Source organism: Muntiacus reevesi, chromosome 12, assembly GCF_963930625.1.
Source record: "Muntiacus reevesi chromosome 12, mMunRee1.1, whole genome shotgun sequence".
Lineage (NCBI taxonomy): Eukaryota > Metazoa > Chordata > Mammalia > Artiodactyla > Cervidae > Muntiacus > Muntiacus reevesi.
In genome coordinates this window covers 40,846,638-40,858,442 of record NC_089260.1, presented here as the reverse complement: position 1 = coordinate 40,858,442, position 11,805 = coordinate 40,846,638, and the positions used below count along the sequence as shown (strand labels likewise).

Sequence of the window (11,805 nt, the reverse complement as noted above, 5' to 3'; positions counted from 1 at the left end):
GACCCAGTGGACTGTAGCCTACCAGGCTCCACCATCCATGGGATTCTCCAGGCAAGAATACTGGAGTGGGTTGCCCTTTCCTTCTTCAGGGGATCTTCCCAGCCAGGGATTGAACCCAGGTCTCCTGCAATGCAGGCAGATGCTTTACCCTCTGAGCCAATGGCTACCGCCAAATTGACCAATTTTGATAAGTTTCTTTTAAAAAATGCACGTTGCTGTGACAAGTGTCACACTACAGTCTTACAGAATTGTTTCCAGTGAAGTTAGAGACAACTGAGCACTACTACAGTCATCATACAAAAAAACCAAGTGAATTTTTTCCAATTCATAACAACAACAAAAAACCCCAAAAAACTCAGTGAGTCTGCTTGTTCACCTCTAGGTGACTTCCTTTATATCCTACTGGATGATCCAAATCTTCTTTAAAAGGGTCATAGCCTTGTTCCTTTAAACAACGTAGTGCCCCAAAAAGCTGGTCCAGGGGAGGAAATTCTTTCCAAGGAACGCACTCCCAACTTTCATTCTTTTCAAGCTCTGCATTCTTTGGTTCTAAATCATGAGTCAGGTTCACCTCTCCTTTCATTAAAATAGTGACATAATGATAATTATCTTTCTCAACAAAAGAATTCACAACCGAGGCAAGGTGAACATTTTTCAGGTGAAGAGCTCCTTCTTCCCAGGTTTCCCTTTAAGCACATTCTTCCCAGCTTTCACCGAACTCCAAGTGGCCCTGGGAAGTTGGAAACCCCTGGCTACAAACGACCCTTTCCTCCTCCTCAGGAGGACACAGCGAGGATGCCTGCAGCTGGTCACCACTACTCCTACTCCGACTCCCAGGCACCGCCTCCGTGGCTCCACATGCCCGTCATCAAGCCTTCACCAGTATTTTTAATGTTCCATATAACCCCCCAAATATTCACCGTGAAAAAAATTTCTATTCAGTTTGCTAACATATAGAACTTATTTATTTATAGAATATTAAGAAAAATGCCATTCAAATTACAGGCATAATATTTGTTTAATATTTATATGTGATTTTTAACCTAAAATAAATTTTTGAAATTTTATATTCCAGTTTGAGTGACAATAATAACTTAGTACCATGAATGTTTTTCCACTCTGTTTTTCATTTTCATTTTCTACTTTTGGCTTATTTGGACAAAATAAACAGTTTCTAAATGCATGATTAATCATTCCGTTTGGAAGATTTATTTAAAATTTTTTTCTCTCATACATTTTAAAACAAAAAAATTCTAAGAGACCTATTTTTCTTATGATAATAAGACATCACAGAGAAATCTAAGCTGTTTTTAACTTTAAATTCATTCCCACTGCTAGTCATATTTTAATGGCTGAGGTAATAGATTCATTTTTGTGCTTTCACACTCCAGTGGCTAGCACAATGGTTGGCATGTCCTTGTTGTTCAATAAATATTTGTTGAACTGAATTGAAATGAATCAAGTTGTAAATATTTTCTGGTCACATGAGTGAAACTAAGAAATACACAACTTTTCTTGGTTGAGTTTAGGAGCTATTCTGATACTAATAACTAAACAGTAACCTTTGCACTGCATTTTGAAATTTGAGTTGAGGTCAGTAACCACATATAACCTGTTTCTTTTTGGAATAGACGATGAAAAAAATTCAACTCTTGCCAACTTGTTTTGGAAAGGAAATATGTAGATAAAAGTAGAGAAAGAAGTATTTTATCCATTTTGAAACTATTGATTCCTAGTTAAAATACTGCATGTTAAAACTTGTCAGCCTTTACTCACCACAGTATGATGATATGAAGCCCTACCTGGAAGACATAAGAATTCTTAAAATCAAACTGTTGTACTACTCTACTGTGGATCAAAGATCATTCTACAAGCTTTACCCTAAAGGGATAAAACACTCCTCAAGTGCTTTCAGTCTCATTTGCTGGCATTCTGTATTCAACAAACAGCCTTAAGTGTACCTAGGCATTGTTTCTTAGGCATTTAATTTATTCTGGGAAGGGCTGTCTTTCATTATAGAAATAAATATTTTGATCATTAGTATGGTGTTATAAATGAGGATATTAAAATTATTACTAGGAAAAACAGAATTTAAAGAAGTTAATATCCTCTCTTGATATTTCTGAGTTACAATGCTTTTCTTATAGGATGATTTCTACCAAAATTTGAAAGTTAATAAAGCACAGTTAATAAAGTAAATAAAGGTTGTAAAGAGTCGGACATGACTTAGCGACTGAACACAACAAAGGACAGTTATCAGTGACGAGTTCTTTTCTTTATATGTTTCTGTAATCAGGTTAGTGAATTTGAAGTCAAGATTTCTCCTGTGTACTTTTGAAAAGGTAATGCCAAAATATTAAACTATATTGTTCTCAGTGACATTTTTTGGAAAAAAACCTTAATCATCACCTTTCAAAAGAACACTCAAGGCTTTAACTGGTTATACTCAGAATATAAACAGTTGTACAGTCTGAGCCGAGTGCTTATCTAATTCAGTCTCTGAATTTAATATACCTCATATGTGAAAAAATTCATTTGTTTACATGGGGAAAGAGTAGAGCAATCTAATACAAAATTATAGAATGTAAACCTTGTAATAGACTTGACTTTATTCTCCAGCATCTTGGCATGAGGTCAGCTTTGCTTATTATGATTGGCGCAGGCCATAAACTGGCAAGTTAGCCTGGTGAGACTGGAGTAAATCTCGCTGTTTACATCATTAAATTTTGAATGATGGCATATTTTTGCACTTTTCTGCCAACTTTGCCTTTGATAAACAATTCTTAGGATCAATAATTTGTTAACTGTGACAATCAGGAATGAATCCAGAGACACTAATTCCATATGATTTATTTTACGCCAAATTCTCAAGCTCTCCTAGGGGGACTGTGAGTTATTAGTGTGTATTAAAAGCAAAAACTGAATACAGTAGATTTCCAGTGAGCACTGAGTTCACTCCAACGGCTTATATAAATGTTCTCATTAAGTTGCAACTCTACAGCCGTACTAGAGAACTGTTTTATTTAATTCCAAGGCCACCTTTCCAATGGCTGGCATATCTATCGCCAGGCTAAGGGCTTTAAGGTCAATTTTACACTTTGAAAAACATAATTAAAAAGATAAAATGAACAACCCTTCCTGTCAGTTCTCCAAAAATCATTAATTAAAACAATCAGTCCTGTAGCAACCTTGGATTGGATTCATATTCCAAGGTGAGGTTTACCAAGGCTAGAACTGAAAAATGCCTTAAAGTTCACAGATCCGACTGGTAAAAAATTGTTGGCTTTAGAATTAGATAAATGGAGGTTTGAAGGCTAGCCCAGCTACCTCTTGGCTGTGTGATTTGGAACAAATTATTTATCCTCTCTAAGCCTCAGTTTATACTTTACAGTGGTGTTCTGAGTATATGTAAAATAGAGTATGAAATTGCCCAATAAAATGCATGACATAGTGTGCATACTTTATCCTGTGTACTGTCAATCTTTTCTTGTGATAAAATGATTTACTTGAGGACACAGATTTTCATCTTTTTGGTTAAATGCTTTACCAGAATACCATAAACATTCTGCTACATAGGAATGCTCAGTAAGTATTCACTGAAATTAGAGTAGTCTCTGTATCCTCATTGCTAAAATGGGAGAGGAAATAATTTGCTGCATATATTCTAATTTAAAGTTGTATAATATTTTTTCATATTATGGGGCTTTTAATTTATTCCCAGAGTTTTAGGATGTGTGTTTGTACATTAACATATTTTGTGGCATGAATTTTAAAATTCTATTTCAGGTGATTACCTAACTATGAATTAGTTTGTGTAGAATTATCACACCAAAATAAATTGATATTTTAAGGTTTTTGGTAATGTAACAAAACATAATTCCAAAAATATTATATTAATTTATACTCTGAAAATAGTGCATGAGAATATTTGTTTAACCACATCAATCTCATTATAAATGAGTATTCTCATTTTAAAAAATTTTGCTAATGTGGAACAATTTAATTTCATTATCTCTAGCTATCTTTGATTTTATAACTGTATCATGTTATGAAGAAGTTTGTCTTAAAACTCCTAACTATCCAATCTTTGGGCTTTCCTGATTGCTTAGTGGTAAAGAATCAACCTGTAATACAGGAGATCGGGAGACAAGGGTTTGATCCTTGGGTTGGGAAGATCTCCTGGAGGAGGAAATGGCAACCCACTCCAGTATTCTTGCCTGGGAAATCTCATGGGCAGAGGAATCTGGCAGCCTACAGTCCATGGAGTCACAAAGAGTCAGACATGACTGAGGGACCAAGCACAAATTCAGTCATTGCTTAGTAAGGAGTGACTGAATCAGTGAGTGAATTAAGTATTATACCCCAGCATGGAGTCTTATGTCACCAATTTAAAATACTGGATTTTTCAGACATAATCTTCTCCAAGTAGATTGAATTATTACTTTCAATGAATTGTGAGTATTATGTGTTGTAAACATTATGCTCACAAGACTTTAGGAGTATTTCTCATGAAGATAAGATGATAAGTAATAGGAATTAAACTGTAATAGGAAGTAAACAGTGTGCTATTGGAGAAAGGAAAGGCCTAGGAGGATGGAAATATGGGGTTTCATTTGGATCTTGAAATAAGATCACAGTGGTAAAAATGTTCACCAGTAGAGAAAGGGACTTCCTTGAAAGATAAAACAAGGGTGTCAGATTAGGAGCAGGTTACAAAAGATTAAAAAAAAATTCAGTTATTAAACTAAGTGTATAGTTTTCTTCAAACTATGAATAACTATCAAAACCATTTCACCACCAAGTGGATTTTATCATTTGTATTTTCAAAAGTTAACTCTGGCAGCAGTGTATAGAAAGACACAGGGCTAAAGAGAGAACTTGAATGTGTAAATTAACTTGAAGAATTGGATTCAAATTTCTAACTAAAGTTAAGACAGTCTTTTCTACCTTAAAAGAAAAAACCAACACCCTTTATTAACAACATTTTTAAAAAGACTACCTGACATGACTAGCTTCTCTTAATCTGCAGGATATTTATAAGCAATATGCAAGTATTTAACTCTTATGTCACTTTGCCATGATGTTAAAAGGCACCCTGAGCTTGTACCTGAATCAGAGTGTAGAAAATGCACAGTTTAGGCTTTCTATGACAATCTTTCTAGTTTCTGACAAACTGTGGCTTGTCCTGAGAACTCTTGTTTTCTTCTTTGATAGCAACAGCAAACCTTCAAAACTGCACAAATATGGTTTATAATGTTTATATAAGAAGTCATATGGAAACTTTCTTAGATTTTACCACTTATGTCATTAAAATAACTTTTAAGAAATTTCCTAAATGTCCCTATTAGAAATCCTTATCACTTTGGTCTTGCTCTTTCTATCTTGTCAAAGTAGATTTTATGCATTCAGTTGTGCAGCTAAAAGCGTATAATTAAAGAGGAGTAAATTTCAACAACTTGTCATTTTTGGGGAAAATAATTTTTAAGCAAATTTACTGTACATGACTGTATAAACATAAAAGTAGGATACATGCTGCCGTACAAAAACATACTTTGTTAGCTTGTAGGGTGGCCACACAGGCTGACCTGCCTTAAATCACTGGAAAATAAAGCCTGCTTGTTTTGAACTGATCTACATTGGTTTGTGGCAGTAAATTCATCCACAGTATTAAAAAAACAGAATAGGCTTTACAGTTCATCACCCAACTTGATTTCAAGTTTTCTCTGCTTCTTGATTTTAATCTCTTGGGAGGGTGCCTTACTTTTTGCTGTTATCCAGGTTCCTCCCTCTCAAAGAGATGTGAATAAGGACACTTCTGTACTGCCTTTCCAATAAGGATCCCCATGAGTCTTGTGTGGACGACTCATAGGCACCTTTTTATAGTACAGGAAATGCAAGCTAGAGGAGAGGTTAAGGAAACTGCTCAAGAACATTGAGGAAGTTGAAGTCAAAGCTAGAAATAGTGAGCAGGCCTTCTCACTCCAAGTCCTTGACACAACCACCAGATTTCAGTCTCTTTCTGATGTTGAGAGAACAGCCATCCTGGCATCATTCATTTAAATTAATCTTCCTGCTTAAGAAAGCAAGCATATGACAATGGACTTTAAGAGGAAAATAAAGGCCAGAGCAGAAGATATTACTAAATTTGAATTTAGTTATTACCCTTTTAAAATTTTTCCTCCTGTTCCCAGTCATCGTTACAAGAGCCAAAGGTAAAAATTTAGATCAAGAGACAATTTGTAATGGTGCAGGTGGGATGGCATAAGTGGCACTGCATTGACCATATTTACTTTATCCAACTCAGTTCATCATGTATCAAAAGATTTATCCTGTTACAGGAACTGCATGAAAGCTACAAACATGAGTTGGACATTGTCCCTACCTTTGAGGAGCTGATATTTTATCAGGAGAGACACACATAAAAACATACATACATACATATGGCAGTAAAGTCTATGAGGTGTTAATATTGAGGATTGTATAGAATATTATAGATGCTAAGAGATGGAGTTCAGAATTTAACATAAAATAAGCTATATGTCGAGAGATTGCTCTTTTAGGGAAAGGATACTTGGGGTTGAGCTTTGAAGGATTCTCACTGTGGCCAAAAAAAAAGTCAGAAGAGGACAAAAATAAACAGAATAATATTTATGGATGCAAAAAGATGTGAACTGAACCTTAATACAAAGGATTATTGTTTAATAATCTGAGAATGTAGAGGCAGGGAGTTGTAAAAACTGAAATGAAAGAGCTAGGAAGAGATGGGAAGAGACATCTTGCTAAAATCCCTTCAAGCAAATCCTTTGAGGAATGGCAGACAGTTCAGTTCAGTTCAGTCCAGTCGGCAGTCATGTCTGACTCTTTACAACCCCAGGGACAGCAGCATGACAGACCTCCCTGTCCATCACCAACTTCCGGAGTTTACCTAAACTCATGTCCATTAAGTCGGTGATGCCAACCAACCATCTCATCCTCTGATGTCCCCTTCTCCTCCTGCCCTCAATCTTTGCCAGCATCAGGGTCTTTTCAAATGAGTCAGCTCTTTGCATCAGGTGGACAAAGTATTGGAGTTTCACATTCAATATCAGTCCTTCCAGTGAACACCCAGGACTGATCTCCTTTAGGATGAACTGGTTGGATCTCCTTGCAGTCCAAGGGACTCTCAAGAGTCTTCTCCAATACCACAATTCAAAAGCATTAGTTCTTCGATGCTCAGCTTTCTTTACAGTCCGATTCTCACATCCATACTTAACTGCTGGAAAAACCATAACCTTGACTAGACAGACCTTTTCTGGTAAAGTAATGTCTCTGCTTTTTAATATGCTGTCTAGGTTGGTCATAACTTTCCTTCCAAGGAGTAAGCATCTTTTAATTTCATGGCTGCAGTCACCATCTGCAGTGATTTTGAAGACCAAAAAAATAAAGTCTGTCACTGTTTCCACCGTTTCCCTATCTATTTGCCATGAAGTGATGGGACCAGGTGCCATGATCTTAGTTTTCTGAACGTTGAGTTTTAAGTCAACTTTTTCATTCTCCTCTTTCCGTTTCATCAAGAGGATCTTTTAGTTCTTCTTTGCTTCCTGACATGAGGGTGATGTTATCTTCATATCTGCATATCTGAGGTTATTGATATTTCTCCCAGCAATCTTGATTCAAGTTTGTGCTTCCTCCAGCCCAGCGTTTCTGATGATGTACTCTGCATATAAGTTAAATAAGCAGGGTGACAATATACGGCCTTGACATACTCCTTTCCTGATTTGGAACCAGTCTGTTGTTCCATGTCTAGTTCTAACTGTTGCTTCCTGACCTACATACAGGTTTCTTAAGAGGCAGATAAGGTGGTCTGGTATTTCAATCTCTTGAGAATTTTCCACAGTTTATTGTGATCCACACAGTCAAAAGCTTTGCCATAGTCAATAAAGCGAAAGTAGATGTTTTTCTGTAACTCTCTTGCTTTTTTGATGATCCAGCAGATGTTGGCAATTTGACCTCTGGTTCCTTTGCCTTTTCTAAATCCAGCTTGAACATCTGGAAGTTCACGGTTCACATATTGCTGAAGCCTGGCTTGGAGAATTTTGAGCATTACTTTGCTAGCGTGTGAGATGAGTGCAATTGTGTGGTAGTTTGAGCATTCTTTGGCATTGCCTTTCTTTGGGATTGGAATGAAAACTGACCTTTTCCAGTCCCAAGGCCACTACTGAGTTTTCCAAATTTGCTGGCATATTGAGTGCAGCACTTTCACAGCATCATCTTTTAGGATTTGAAATAGCTCAACTGGAATTCCATCACCTTCATGAACTTTATTCATAGTGATGCTTCCTAAGGCCCGCTTGGCTTCACATTCCAGGATGTCTCGCTCTAGGTAAGTGATCACACCATAGTGATTATCTGGGTCATGAAGATCTTTTTTGTACAGTTCTTCTGTGTATTCTTGTCACCTCTTCTTAATATCTTCTGCTTCTGTTAGGTCCATATCCATGGTATGCATTAAGATGAACTCCTTTAGTGAGCCCATCTTTGCTTGAAATGTTCCTTTGGTATGTCTAGTTTTCTTGAAGAGATCTCTGGTCTTTCCCATTTTATTGTTTTCCTCTATTTCTTTGCACTGATCACTGAGGAAGGTTTTCTTGTCTCTCCTTGCTATTCTTTGGAACTCTGCATTCAAATGGGAATATCTTTCCTTTTCATCTTTGCTTTTGACTTCTCTCCTTTCACAGCTTCTTGTAAGGCCTCCTCAGACAGCCATTTTGCTTTTGCATTTCTTTTTCTTGCTAGTGGTCTTGTTTCCTGTCTCCTGTACAGTGTCATGAACCTCTGTCCGTAGTTCATCAGGCTCTCTGTCTATCAGATCTAGTCCCTTAAATCTATTTCTCACTTCCACTGTATAATCATAAGGGATTTAATTTAGGTCATACCTGAATGGTCTAGTGGTTTTCCCTACTTTCTTCAATTTAAGTCTGAACTTGGCAATAAGGAGTTCATGATCTGAGCCACAGTCGGCTCCTGGTCTTGTTTTTGGTGACTGTATAGAGCTTCTCCATCTTTGGCTGCAAAGAATATAATCAATCTGATTTCGGTGTTGGCCATTTGGTGATGTCCATGTGTAAAGTCTTCTCTTGTTTTGTTGGAAGAGGGTGTTTGCTATGACCAGTGCATTGTCTTGGCAAAACTTTATTAGCCTTTGCTCTGGTTCATTCTGTACTCCAAGGTCAAATTTGTCTGTTAGTCCAGGTGTTTCTCCACTTCCTAGGGCATTTCAGTCCCCTATAATGAAAAGGACATCTTTTGGGGGTGTTAGTTCTAAAAGGTCTTGCAAATCTTCATAGAACCGTTCAGCTTCTTCAGTGTTACTGATCGGATCATAGACTTGGATTACTGTGATATTGAATGGCTTGCCTTAGAAACGAACAGAGACCATTCTGTCATTTTTGAGATTGCATCCAAGGACTGCATTTTGGACTTTTTTGTTGAATATGACGGCTACTCCATTTCTTCTAAGAGATTCCTGCCCACAATAGTAGATATAATGGTCCTCTGAGTTAAATTTACCCATTCCAGTCCATTTTAGTTTGCTGATTCCCAGAATGTCGACATTTACTCTTGCCATCTCCTGTTTGACCACTTCCAATTTGCCTTGATTCATGGACCTGCCATTCCAGGTTCCTATGCAATATTGCTCTTTACAGCATGGGACCTTGCTTCTATCACCAGTCACACCCACAACTGGGTGTTGTTTTTGCTTTGGCTCCATCCCTCCCTCCATTCTTTCTGAAGTTATTTCTCCACTGATCTCCAGTAGCATATTGGGTACCTACCAACCTGGGGAGTTCACCTTTTAGTGTCCTATCTTTTTACCTTTTCATATTGTTCATGGGGTTCTCACGGCAAGTATACTGAAGTGGTTTGCCATTCCCTTCTCCAGTGGACCACATTTTGTCAGAACTCTCCACTGTGACCCGTCTGTCTTGGGTGGCCCTACACGGCATGGCTTAGTTTCATTAAGTTAGACAAGGCTGTGGTTCATGTGATCAGACTGGCTAGTTTTCTGTGATTGTGGTCTCAGTCTGTCTGCCCTCTGAAACCCTCTCTCAGCAGCTACTGTCTTACTAGGGTTTTTCTTACCTTGGACGTGGGGTATCTCTTCATAGGTGCTCTAGCAAAGTGCAGCCACTGCTTCTTACCATGGACCTGGGGTATCTCCTCACAGCCTTCACTCCTGACTTGGATGTGGGGTATCTTCTCTTGGCTGCTCACCATTCCTGTGCCACGCAGCCAAGGAGGCAGGCAGAGGAGGCTTCGGACAGTCATATGGTATGATTCACTTGTTGAATAGATTACTCTGGTTACATGTGGAAGATGAGTTGAGAGAGGACAAGATTAAATGGATCATGTAATAATCAAGACAAGGTTGATAAAGCAATGGCTAAGAAAATAGTAATCAAGATGATGATGCTAAGATTTGAAAAGATACAAATGAATCTAGACACAAGCCTTACACACTTCACAAGAATTAACTCAAGATATATCATAGAACTAAATGTAAAGTGCAAAACTATTGAACTTCTAGAAGACAACTTAAGAGAAAACCTTAGTGACCCTGGGTATGGTGATAACCTTTTTTGAGATAAAACACCAAGGGCACAAGGGCACAACCCATGAGAGAAAGAACTGATAAGCTGGACTTCATTAAAATTAGAAAAAAAACTTCTGCTCTGTGACAGTGTCAAGAGAATGAGAAGACAAGCCACAGATTGGAAGAAAATATTTGCCAAAGTCACATCTAATAAAGTCCTGCTCTTGATCTCTGGGTCAGGAAGATCTCCTGGAGAAAGAAATGGCAACCCACTCCAGTATTCGTGCCTGGAAAATCCTATGGACGGTGGAACCTGGTAGGCTACAGTCCATGGGGTTGCAAAGAGTCGAACACAATTGAGCAACTTCATTTTCACTTTCATCCAAAGCGTATAAAGAGAACTCTTAAAATACAACAGTAAGTAAATGAATAAAGTCTGTTTAAAGATGAGCCAAAGATCTAAATAGACACCTCTCCAAAGGAGATATACAGCTAAGCGTATGGGAAGTTGTTCAACATCATTTCTTCATCAGGGAATTGTAAATTAAAACAACAATGAAATACCATTATACAACTATGAGAATGACCCAAATCCGGAACATTTACAATACCAGATCTGGCAAGGTTGTGGAATAGCAGGAATACTCATTCACTGCAGCTCTGAGTGCTAAATGGTACAGATACTTTGGAAGACAGTTTGCTTCTTTCTTACAACACTAACATTATCTTGACAAACAATCTGGCAATTGTGCTCTCTGGTATTTACCCAAAGGAGGTGAGAATTTATGTCCACACCACTATCACATAAGTTTTTTATAACACCTTTATTCATAATTACCAAAACTTGAAAGCAATCAATATGTCCTTCAGTAGATGTATAAATAAATAAACTGTGATACGTCCAGACAATGAAATATTACTTGGCTCTAAAGTAAAATGAGCTATCAAGTCATGAAAAGACTTGGAGGAATGTTAACTCTATATTGCTGAGTGAAAGAAGCCAATTTGAAAAGGTTACATACTATATGATCCCAATGATACGACATTCTGGAAAAACTATGGAGATACTAAAAAGATCAGTGATTTCCAGAGGTTAGTGGACACAGAGGGATGAATGGGTATGACTCAGGAGAGTATTAGGGCAGTGAAACTATTCTGTATAACACTGCGGAGGTCAGCTTATGACATTATTTGTCAAAACCCATGGAATTTACAACACCAAGGGTGAACCT

At 37.5% G+C, this 11,805-nt stretch overlaps 2 pseudogenes; both read right to left on the bottom strand.

The window, feature by feature from the left end:
- Positions 1-355: 355 nt before the first annotated feature.
- Positions 356-8,515, bottom strand: LOC136144725 (nucleotide triphosphate diphosphatase NUDT15 pseudogene; annotated as a pseudogene).
- Positions 8,516-8,923: 408 nt separating this feature from the next.
- LOC136144724 (craniofacial development protein 2-like) lies at positions 8,924-10,308 on the bottom strand (annotated as a pseudogene).
- Positions 10,309-11,805: the final 1,497 nt, after the last annotated feature.